Consider the following 12,019-nt stretch of genomic DNA (forward strand, 5'->3'; position numbering starts at 1 on the left):
GTGCCATGCCATCACATTTACGCTACGTCAACAGTTTAAAAGAGAGAGCCTTTGCGTTTTATTTGACTTTGTGTCTCAATGTTTCCTTTTCAAAAAGCACCTGTGGCCAACCTAGTGTGAGTCCACAAAGTGCGCCTACCCACAGAGGGTTCATATTTTTAACCATGTTATGGTTCAATGGATGGCAACAGTTTATTCAGTTCAGACATTTGACTCATTTACAAAAATACTAAGACGTTATTGTTGGAATGTTGGAATGTATTCAAACTTTGATGACTCCCTGACCTTTCATTATAGCGGTATCACGTTGCAGATGACTGGCTATATACTAGCAAAATGATTGTCATGGCCCTGGCCGTTAGTGTTACTCTGTGACTACGCTGATTCCTGTGTGCCATCCCTCCTTCCTGATTGGTGCTCCTGCTTCCTGCCTGTCATCCATCATCTGCAACCCTCAGTTGACCTGCCCTTCTACCACTGCGATTGGTCGGTCCTGTTCCAGCTCACCTGCCCAATCCTCCCTCACCTCCTCATCAGACACACCTGTATATTATATACCAGCAGCTGAGAGTCAATGGGCACTGTAAGTAGTGGGTTATTACTGTGCGCCATACTTTGAAAACACATTGTTTTGTGTGTGACACATATTTAAGGCCTGGACCTGTGTTCTAGTTTAATATACTAGTTATATTTGTTGTCTTGATACATCAGACTTAGGGTTTTGTATTTTAGTTTGTTTCCTGTGTCCTTCTATTGTTTTTGTGTTTTGTTTAATACTGATTTATCCTTCTCATTAAAATACTATATTTTAATCTACTTTACTATAACAACCTTTTTTTAAATCTGGTTACTTATGATGCTTCAAAACAAACAAAAAAAAGGGGCCTTAACATTTTAAACACCAACACATCCGTCCTCAGTTAAGAAGTTGATCAAATTTCTCGTTGAGTCAACTCCAATCCACATGTTTTTAGACTGTGGCAGGAAGCTGGAGCACCTGGTGAAAACCCACACCTACTATAAAAGGGGAGGAAATGCGAACTCCACAAAGCTGAAATGTGATACACAAAGAATCGTTTTGTTGTGAGGTGACTGTACAACTCATTGCATGTGGCTCAAATGTTTGTGCCAAAGTGCAGTTGTTAAGTTTTTACTCCGACAAGTCTCTAAATAAGATATGATATTTACCAGTTTTGACTTGGTTTACTTTTGGTCTTGATTTCCCAGAGCTTATATGTGCTGTGCACCCGAGGGTTCCAGTGACACAGCAGCTTATTGAAAAAGGAGCCGGTCTATTAAAGAAATATGAACAATATCGACCCACTGAAGAGTGAAATCATACATCAACAGGCATATATTGCGCTTTCATAAGTTCAACAAATGCATACTGTTCCCACCGAGTTCCATCATCTAACTCAATATTAAGTTTCACAGAACCATCACAGCAACAATGACACGGGACAAACAAGGCACAACACAGTTATTGAGAATGGTTGTATACTGTAAGCCACAGGACCATAGCCACGTTGTCCTCATCATTTTCACCTGCCTGGTGATATTTATGACCTGAAGGGCTCACAAAAATATATTCTGTTTAAATCCTTATTGTATGACTTTATACACCATGTATATAAATGTTTCACATGCAAATTTACATACAGTAAAATGGATTGTTTCTTATTGCAGGAGCATTTTCTCTCTCCTCCTAAATATCCGTGGCCCCAACACTAGAGAGGGAGGGCATACATGTCACTTCTTAAGAGATTACACACAACTAAAGGCATATGATCCTGGAGAGAAAGCAGATCTGTGGAGTGGAACTACAGAACAGGTTTCCTGGAATGACTCTGGCTGACATACAGGCCCCATTCTCAACCCCGCAAGCAGCATTATTACGTGAGACCTGTCAGTATATTTGATTGCTGATGGTCACAATCTAATCCAGTGCTGTATATCAAATTTAAGGTACAAGCCGTAGTGTATCTATAAATGTATGATCATGTAATGGCCCGCTGACCCGCATAGTGAGAGAGGAATGGACACAGGAGGCCACGTTTCGTATGTGCACTCTCAGATGTCCACACACCAAGCTGGAGCAGTATATCATTGTGCCCATTTTAAGAGCAGCACACATTCATAGATGTGTCACGCAGTCATGACGTGGAATAGATGTGTAAATGGATATGCGGAGCGTTGACATTAACAGTTTGTGGTAGAAAACAAAACTTCTCCTTGCGATTACTGCTGTCAAAACAACCTGGCGTCATGTGTCTATTGGCCAAATCATTTTTAAATGCACTGTGATGAGCTGACATCTCTATGATCAAATGCTGAGTGGCCCTAACAAGTCCCTGTCGTCTCACTCTTGACGGTTGCAATCAGCCGTGATGCAAAGTGCTGATGGTTGTGGAGCTAGTGTCCCTCGGGAGAAGAAGGGCAAGTTTTTCTTCTCTGCACATCGAGATGAAAATGCAGGCGTCCCCATTCATTCATCCCCAAATACTTGTATAGCTGAGCCACTAAAACACACAGAATGTCACACGGAAGCACAGATCAATGACTATGAAGAAATTTACGAGGGTAAATTTCCCATCTCAAAACTCTGATGCACTATATGGTGTGTTTTGTGCACTATGCACCGTCAAATTATAATTAAATAATGAATCCATCCATGTACTGTATATATACATACACAAACGTAGAGGAACAGGCAGCACATGTAGCTAATATAGTTCCAGCTGAGGGAGGTTGTGATGCTTTGTCCTTAAAGGCGACATAGAATGCTTGTATCACACATATATGTTAGTTATGGAGGTCTACTTACATATATTAACTTGTTTTCATGATTAAAAACCTCCTAGTCGCTGCAAACGAGCCGATCAAAATATCTCCTCACTGACGCTCTCGTCAGCCACGCTGTTTCAGACCAAAACCACACCCCCAGAACGTGGACTGTGTTGTGATTGGCCAGCCAACGAGAGCTTTCCCACTGTCCTGTGATTGGCCAGGTACCTGGAAGTGACGTAATAGATAGGCCAGCTCTCAGATACACAGCTCCCCCTCTGGCACAGTGGATGCTCTGCATCTCAGCAGCTACAACGAGAGTAGTTCTTCTTCTTCTGCGGTTGAATGTACGCAACCGGATGTGTCCAGACTACTGCCCGCACCAGGAGGCGCTACGGTGGTGAGAGGAGTTGTTAGGATTTCAGATGACGACATCAAATTAAGGAAGTGCCGATCCGCTTCGCAGAGCCCAGGAAAAAAATACAACACTTTTCTCAGCAGTGGCTGAACTGTTTGTTCTGAAACTTTAGGGTTTCATAAACGAGGTAATGACGCAGATACACACACACAAACGCAGAGTTAATTGGAGCTTCCAGCCTATGTGGGCTTTAAAATAAAAAATAGATAAACTGATTTTTTTTATTTTCTTGAAAGTCACCATGATGCTTGCAAGCAATGGCACGTAACAGCTACAAGTGTGTTTCCTTCACGGGCCAACAGTCTGCAGGGACCACCCAGGAGGACATGTTAGTCTAATATTGTGTGTGTGTTTTTTTAACCACAGAAAAATTGCTGCTATGATAGTTTTTGTATTTCTGAATAGTCTGGGACTGTGTCTTGTGTAACTGTCTCCTGGGCTGCATATGGCTGGAGGACAGAGGTTTCCCACCCCTGCTCCACACTCTACTTTGTTGGTCATTGTTTGTGAATCTCATTAGTTTTGCAGATATTTAGTCATAAATCAAAATACAGGATACATAACCATGGTGCCATGTGGTAACCCAAGGGTTCACCAAAGTTATTACTATTCACCCCAAGGGAGACATGAATGCTTTACCAAATTTCACGACAAATCAAGACATTTCACATGCCACGTTGCTAAAAACGATCACACACGTAAAGGTAATTAAAGATTTGCAGACATGCCTCCAGGAGATACTGAGGATATTTCAATTATTTTGTCATTTATCTCTTCATTCATCTTGAATGTGTAATATTTTGTCAACTGACAAAAAAATCAGAGGTGAGATCTAGAGATGATATTCTGGATTCGATCTTTCATACTTGGCGCAAAACCCTGACGATACCACATAAACATATACAAGCTTAGAACTTATTTAACAACGGTACAGTATAAAAACATTATGTCAAACTGCGTCTGTACAAGTGTGGTGAAAATGAAATAATAAAGAAAATAAATAAACACATGTCACTTGTTTGTGGCTACTAAAGTCATTGATACAATGTGGATCACTTGCTTGCAGACAGTCAAACAAAAGCTGCTCTGTTTGAAACAAAACTTGAGAATGTGCAAGAGGCCCCGACATCACAAGGCTGCCCCCCTCACCCCCCCACGCTCTCCAATGGCTCATCAAAGTGAGAAAAAGGAAAGAACTCCGCTGTGGTTTCATGGCAAGCTGAAACATGGACATAGCCTTTGAGAGAATTTTTGAAAAATTGCCACCCTCGTCATTTTATCATTCAGACACAGAGGCAGCGCTGTTTAAAGACGTGATGTCTTGTGCACACGCATGGAAAGGAAGATCTTGTTGTTTGAGGGCACTCTGATCTATATCTATGTAATAAGAACATCCACACCTCGTCTGGTGTTATTACCACATGGCAAAGGATTGGCTCTTACAACACGCTGCATAATATCCAAGAGCTGATCAATCAATGCATCTGTCCCTTGGCGGGTGTGAGGCAGGCGTCAGGCCAGTGAAGCAGGCCAAGGTCCATGGGTGGCAGCGTGATAGACAGGAATGGGAATGGCTGGACAAGGTGCCTGGGAACCTTGCTCCAAGAGGATGACAGCTCTATAAGTCAGACCCTGATAAAGCAGTCGGGAGTGACAATCTGTGGGCCCCAGCCAACGCAGCGTCCGTCCTGCTCAGATAAAGTCAGACAGCCCATCCATCAGTCCGGAGACAGAGCGCTGGACCCATGCTCTCCTGCTTCAATGGAGTCCACTCAATGACCAGCTCCTGCAGGAATGCACAGAGCCTCTTGCTCTCAAGAGGCAGCAGTGGGAGTAACAAAGATGGCTGTGCACCCTCTCTCAAGGAATCGTGCATAAAGATTAGCGGGGCTGTGTGATACTTGTTAAGACTTCAAGGTGCCAAGTCTCTGAATGAAAGGGTGGAGAACGCTGTTGACAATGGCCGAAACACAACACGTCTCTATTGCTGAGAGGACCACCACGGCTACAGACAACAGGCCAACACTAGAGAGCCGTCATACCACTGTGAGAGAGCAAGAAGCCATGGAAAACTGCAAATGTCACATGATGCATTCCACATGTCAAGACTGCCCAAAAGCAGACAAAGCAAATGTCAGGGGGAAATGAAAGACAATTGTATTTCCATGTCATTTTCAGAGAGGGACGTGTGCGTGATACACATCACAGAGGAGATGCAATTTCAGATAAAAGCCACAGGAATGGACACACAGAACAAAAATCAGCAAAACTTAAGAACACGGTTGTAAAAGTTAATTATGCAATGCAAACATCTTCATTTGGAAATCCTCTTCACTGCCTCCACTGTACACACACTCCAGGAACACAGGGCCAGGAACTTGTCTGTGCATCGCTCCAATGTAAATAAAACCAATTTCACATCAACAAACAATCATTTCCCTCAATCTGTTTACTCTGAATTAGTTTAGAATGACACAGAAGGTTTGTGAAGGTTAACAACTGGGCTGAGCATGGTTGGATTGAAATATAAAAGCATTTTAAGAATTTTACAAGAGGCTATGAAATGCATTGGTATACCAGAAGCAATGCTTTGCTTTTGAATAATAATAATATCCCACTGCTTGCGTCATTGTTGTCGCTGCTTAATGTTTCTGATACAGTAGGTCCTGTGTTTGTTTAAATGACACCAGCACTGGCATCTGCTTTGTGTCTTTAACTCTGTTTAAAAATCATTATTATTATTATTATTATTATTATTATTTTATTATTGTTCTATTATTATTATTATTATTGTTATTATTATCATTATTATTATTATCATCATTGTTATTATTATTATTATTATTATTAATAACAATAATAACAACAATAATAATAATATTAATAACATATTATGGGAAAAATCCCCAGCAGTGAGCACATCTATCAAAGACACCAACCTCAGTGTGAAGCAGCTAGTGCTACACTTAGCAGCTGGGGTGCCAGACTTACCATGAACATGAAACGGAAAAACAGCCATAAAGAGCAAACTGCTCGCTTGGCTCTGTCCAAAAGTAACATAGCTCTCATAGCTTAATCCATAAAAATATTTCAAGTTTCAAAACAATGTGTTGCATTTTTATGAGGTGGGGACAGAACAATTTCTTCTTTCCTCCCTTGTAACACCAAACAATCTTTACACTTCCTTGGTATGGGAGTGGAAATCCACTAAAACTTGTTAAATAGTGACCATTTTGAAGTGGCAGTGAGGTTTTTGGACAGAGCAGTGCGTAATGTCGTGTGTTTCCACCTACTGGAACAGTTCGGTACAGTAGATATTTTTTAGGGTATCAGAGTAATGGTACAGTAGGGTACGGATGCAGCTAGACCCATGACAGTCAACTGATTGCCCGCAGTTCTCATACAAAGCTTGACATTTGTTGAGACAAACAGCCAAGAACCAAGCAGGAAGAAAGAAGCTGGATGTCCTCCAGTGTTTTCTGTTGTGTCGCGGCTCTCGGGGCACAGTGCATACCCCGCCTACCCAGTAAAGGTACTGTGCTCAGTCAAAACGGAAGCTTGACCAAGGGCTTTATCATTCTAAACCGTACCACACTGTACCAAACTGAACTGTACCCTGAGGGAAACACGGCTTAAATGTACATCTCATTTTTTCTGAAACATTTTCCTGAGGAGCTGATGGTCTCAATCACTAGTTTCATGTCAATTTTGTAAATGATGTTTCCATTTGTATAAAAACATGACTTGGATGAGTGGACACCAGTGTGATTCACAGCTGGTATCGTCGAATAGGTGCATGGTTTTAGGTGAATTTCTTGGTGCAAAACCTCGACATGGCACTCGTCAAACCACCAGTCTCGAGGCTATAAAACGGGAGTTCAGTTTTTTATGGGTGACGTGACTTCATCTGACGTCCAGATGATTCCAGTTTGTGTTTACTAAGGTCTCAGGAGTAAAGCTGCATCATGGAAACACATATCCGGTGTGTCAGTTTAGGGAAAACGGAATTAATGGAAAAATGGAAAATGGAATTAACCACAACTATGGTTAATTATGTGTTCCCATTCCCTAACAGGCAAACAAACGTTTTTTTGTTTGTTTTTTTAATTGAAAGGAATAAGGTATAGTTTTCATAAACAAATATGTTATTACCACTATTAACTTGTCACATTTTCTCCACTTGAGTGATGTAGTTATGTAGAAAAAATGGTATTTTTAGAAACCAACCTATTTTTCCTTGAACCCAGTGACGAGGCTAGATCAAGTAGATCAAACTGAAGCCACTTTTCTTTTTCTTTTCTTTTTTATCTGAAATGGCCTTTATTTGTGAATCTTCTCTGCTAAAACTGGCATCCATTGTATCCACTGAGCCTCTGTCGGATGTGGCCTGGAACACCAGCTTAATGTTTACCAAAATAAATGATCTCTAAGAAGTACCACCGTCATGAAAGATGGTGGTAATTGTGGCTTGGCACGACGACACAGAGTTGTCCTCCACCACAAATAGCAACTTGTCCTCATTTCAGCGTCAAATGTGAACGGCACATAAATGACATTCCTAGAAAACAATAGCATTCCAGTCCTGCTTCATCATGCTTCTTTACGGAGGGACCCTCCGCTCAAAGACATGCTGTGCACAAATGCTGTTGTGTAAGAAACCTTTAATCATGCTCTCAGAAATGCTTTTAACTTGGCAGCAGAGTGAGTGTGAAGGACACGCTAAATATGTCAAAGAATGTGATTCTCTATTCAGCTGCGATTGCCGTGCCTCATCTCTTTTCCTGTGTATCCAAACACTTTCCCCCATCAGATCATGTTCAAACAATCCCTTAATTAGATCAGAACACACAAAGGTGGTTGGGTTGTTGATGTTTCACGCAAAACATGGCAACAGAATTACTGACTGGAAAGTTTGCTTTGGAAGAACGTCAACGACAACATGCTAAGGCAAAACTGCCACTTGGAAACCACAGCCAGCAAGTCAGTGAAATGAAAATGGACAATCCAATAGAGTCGCATAGAGAATACTTTGTGGAAAACATGAATGTGTTACAGGGAGGAAAAGAGGACGTCATTGTGAAATTCAGCGTCTAGCGTGCATTAGTAAGACTTCACTGTCACACAGCAAAGTTTGCTGGATTTCTCTCTGCAGGCTGCTTGTTGCTGAGACGTGCGTATGTTCAGGCAGGTGGTTAAAAGTTGTTCAAGTGCTATTTTTCATGTTCCCGTGACTGAGGTAGCTTAGGCTACAGCTGTTTCTCATCAGCGAAAACCTCAGCCCCTCTCGTCGTTTATAATGGAGCGCAAAACCACAGGGGAAAACTGTTGCTTGTACAGTACGAGCAAGAATAAATCATGTTGCCCAAGAGACATCGTGTGGACATTTCCCTCATGTAATAAAAAAGACCACTGAGGGGAGAAAAAAAAGGATTCTAACAAATGTAGTAAAGGGGATTAAGCCAGAAGAAGAGCAGCAGATCACAGCCGGCCTCTCACAATGACTTCACATGCTAGAGGCATCCTCACAAATCACATTTCATCTGGAGCCATGCTAACTCCATCAGTGCTGCATACTGTACATAGTGTGACGCGTCTTAAGGATTAAACTATGATTGCTCCGACGCTGGCAAAATTGCAGGGGCTTTTTTGTCAGGAGACTATCCCTGGATCTGACTGGTCTTGACAAGGCCAACTACCTGCAGAGGAAGGGATCTGCCCATGTCAAAGCCTGGTTACCTGGTCTGAATCCAGCTGTCACTGTGTTCCCTATTCATGTGGCCTGAGGGAACATCTAAATCCTCATTAAGGCTCTTATTTAGAGGAATGGGGATGTTGGGAGTAATGCTGAACTCTTCCTGGCAGTCAGGCTCATCATTAAGCGGAAAAAGAACATAAAAATAAAATATCCCCTCGCAAAAGTCTCACTGTGTAAACCGAAACCCACACCTATAGGTCCAGGCATGAAATAGCAGAGTTAACTTTACACAGTGAAAATAGCCTGAGCCTTTAGGTTGCTACACTATTTGCGATACTTTATTTGGTTCCCATTGTTAATCTTTTTCCCCTGTGCATTCCAGTCTGCCGTGCACCATTTGTCCTGCCAGACTCTTTATTCACAACCCACGGGGTTTTCAGGCATTGATGACCTGAAACCACACTGACTGGAGGATAAAGGGACTCACTCGGCCCCTGTGAAGTCCTCTCAACACACTCATACCTGATGCTGCCTGCAAACAAAGAGCAGCAGATTCCTAAAGCCCACAGCCTGTGATGCTGTTAGCACACAGGAGGAGGACTTCCTTAGGGCTTTGGACAGCATTTATCAGAAAAGACACATTTTATTGTCACATATTGCTGTGTTTTTCTCTTTCTTTACAATTGTCCTCTGCAGTTTAAAGACCTCCCAGGGTCCAGTGTGTATGTTAATGTATAATTCAGTTTCATTGCAGTGTGAGACTCTAGAATAAGTATTGTTCACCGTCAACAATAACATTAGTCTTATGTCTGCCCATAAGCAGCCAGTGGCTTAGCCCAGCATAGAGTAGAAGTAGGTGTATGTTACAGGTTTAATATCAAAAACAAGTCAATCTTTCTTTGAAATTCATTTAAAGTTTGAATCATTGCGTTGTGTTGTGTTATTTGTTGGAGTCCTCTTTACATCCGCATTGCCATCAGTAAATACAAGTTGAAAAAAGAAGTGGTGTAGTGGGAGTGGAACAGCTGGGAAAAGCAGCAACTGATGGAACTGATACATCCCACCCCCCACTGTCCACGCTCTTTATATCCCCTGCAATATATTTGTGTGTGTTTGAAACTGGTATGAATGGTGCACTAATGGACTGGATATAATACATGAACTTAGTCCTGCAGTTGCAAAACAAACTCCCGTTGACTGACGCCATGTCAGATTTTGAAATCAGACGTTCCAGCAATACCAGCTGTAAATCACACATTGTCTACTCACTTATGCCATCATGTATTTCATACACATACAAGCATGATTTACAAAATTAATGTTATGTTTTACTGAAGAAGAAAACTGATTATAAATCAAGTGAGAGGTAGGCACATTTTCTATAGACTTTCATTTAAACAAGATTATTTTTGCAATCAGTCGAGTTGCCCCCTGGTGGCTAACTGCTACTTCCATCCGACCTCAACAGCACTTGTTGAATCCCATTTATCCTCATTTTCCACTGTACGAAGGCAACAGAAGCTGATCTGTTCCATTTTCTACTCTATTCTCTCTCTCATCAATGTAAACCCAAAACATCAATTGCCTGGAAAAACGCTTGAAGATGAGAAGAAGAGAGAGCACTGTGTTCACGCATCATATCTGAATCAAGGCACGTTTATTCCAATATTGCAATTCCCAAACCAAATACTCAAGCATCAAACAGCTTATCAGAATGTCCCATGTCACATGTTTTCATTACGGTGAATGTAGTATTTTAACCATCTTGTGAATGAATGAATGAATGAATGAAGTGAAATTAAAATAAAGTATAAACGGCGAGTATAGCAAACGAAACCTACATACCAGTACCTGTAAAGCTCACTCATTAACATGATTGTCGTTTAACCTATACAGTTTGTGGTTTTATGGGAGGTTGTGCTCTGGACTATTAAATGGCCAGATGGAGTGACTGCCGGAGGTGCAGGTAGACTAACTGTCTCCTGGCTCTGTATTCCACGCACAGATGTGACCTGTGCTGGGCACGAACACATGTACTTATACAGACGCCACACATATGTGATGTTGTTTTCAGTAACAATAATTGGAAAAATATTTGAAATAATCACGTGTGTTTCAAGGATAGAAGGATGAGAATAAAATACAAAGGCATGCGAGTATCAGACCACCAATATCAACATTTCCCTCAACATTCTATGCATGTGGGGTGACGGTAGCTCAGTGGTAAAGTGAGTTGTCTTTCATATTGATGGTTGTGGGTTTGATTCCTTAGTCTACATGCCGATGTGTCCTTGGGCAAGACACTTAACATCACATTGCTCCTGATGGCCGTTCTGGCATCGTGTGAATGGGTATGAAAGATGAGTGATAGAAAAATGTGCTATATGAAAGTGTGAGTGAATGGGTGTGAATGGGTGAATGGCAAAACTGTAGTGTAAAGCAGGTCTGAATGGTCATCAAGACTAGAAAAGCACTATATAAATACATAAAGAGAGCATTTATCATGTTATTACAGCACATTACCTCACAACCCAACAAATAGTAAACTAACACACTTCCAAACACATCAATAAAAACACCCAGCAGGTCTCATCAAGAAGGGAGCGAACGCTACAACAACACTAATGCTCTTTAGTTGCTGTACACACAGACTGATAAAGTTTTGATATCAACACACACACACACACACTCACAAAAGAACTGACCAAACCAGAACATTTCAAAAGTTCAGTTGTTCACATCCCCTGCATTGCCATTCAACACCACCGACCAAGTATCCTCCCTTGTTGAAAGAATTACACTCCCTACATCAACTTTTCATTAAATATACATAAATCCAACATGGTTTAATAAAGTGGATCTGCCTTAAAATGCACACTGATAAATACTCAATCTATATGTAAATATGAGGTACGTTGAAGGAGAGAGTAAAAAAAAAAAAAAATCAAAACGCTGGAAAATGCATTAGCTGGAGCCCCAGGAGCTGAAGTTATGATTTTTAATGGAATCTGAGGAGGAGAGAGTGTCAGAGCCGAGGCAGTGAGGTGAGAGCATGAAAGCGCTCACAGGGGAGCTGGCTATCTGAGAGGACGCCGGATGACAAAATGGACCTAAAAAAGATT

This window comes from Solea senegalensis, linkage group LG4 (assembly GCF_019176455.1).
Source record: "Solea senegalensis isolate Sse05_10M linkage group LG4, IFAPA_SoseM_1, whole genome shotgun sequence".
NCBI classification, from domain to species: Eukaryota; Metazoa; Chordata; class Actinopteri; order Pleuronectiformes; family Soleidae; genus Solea; species Solea senegalensis.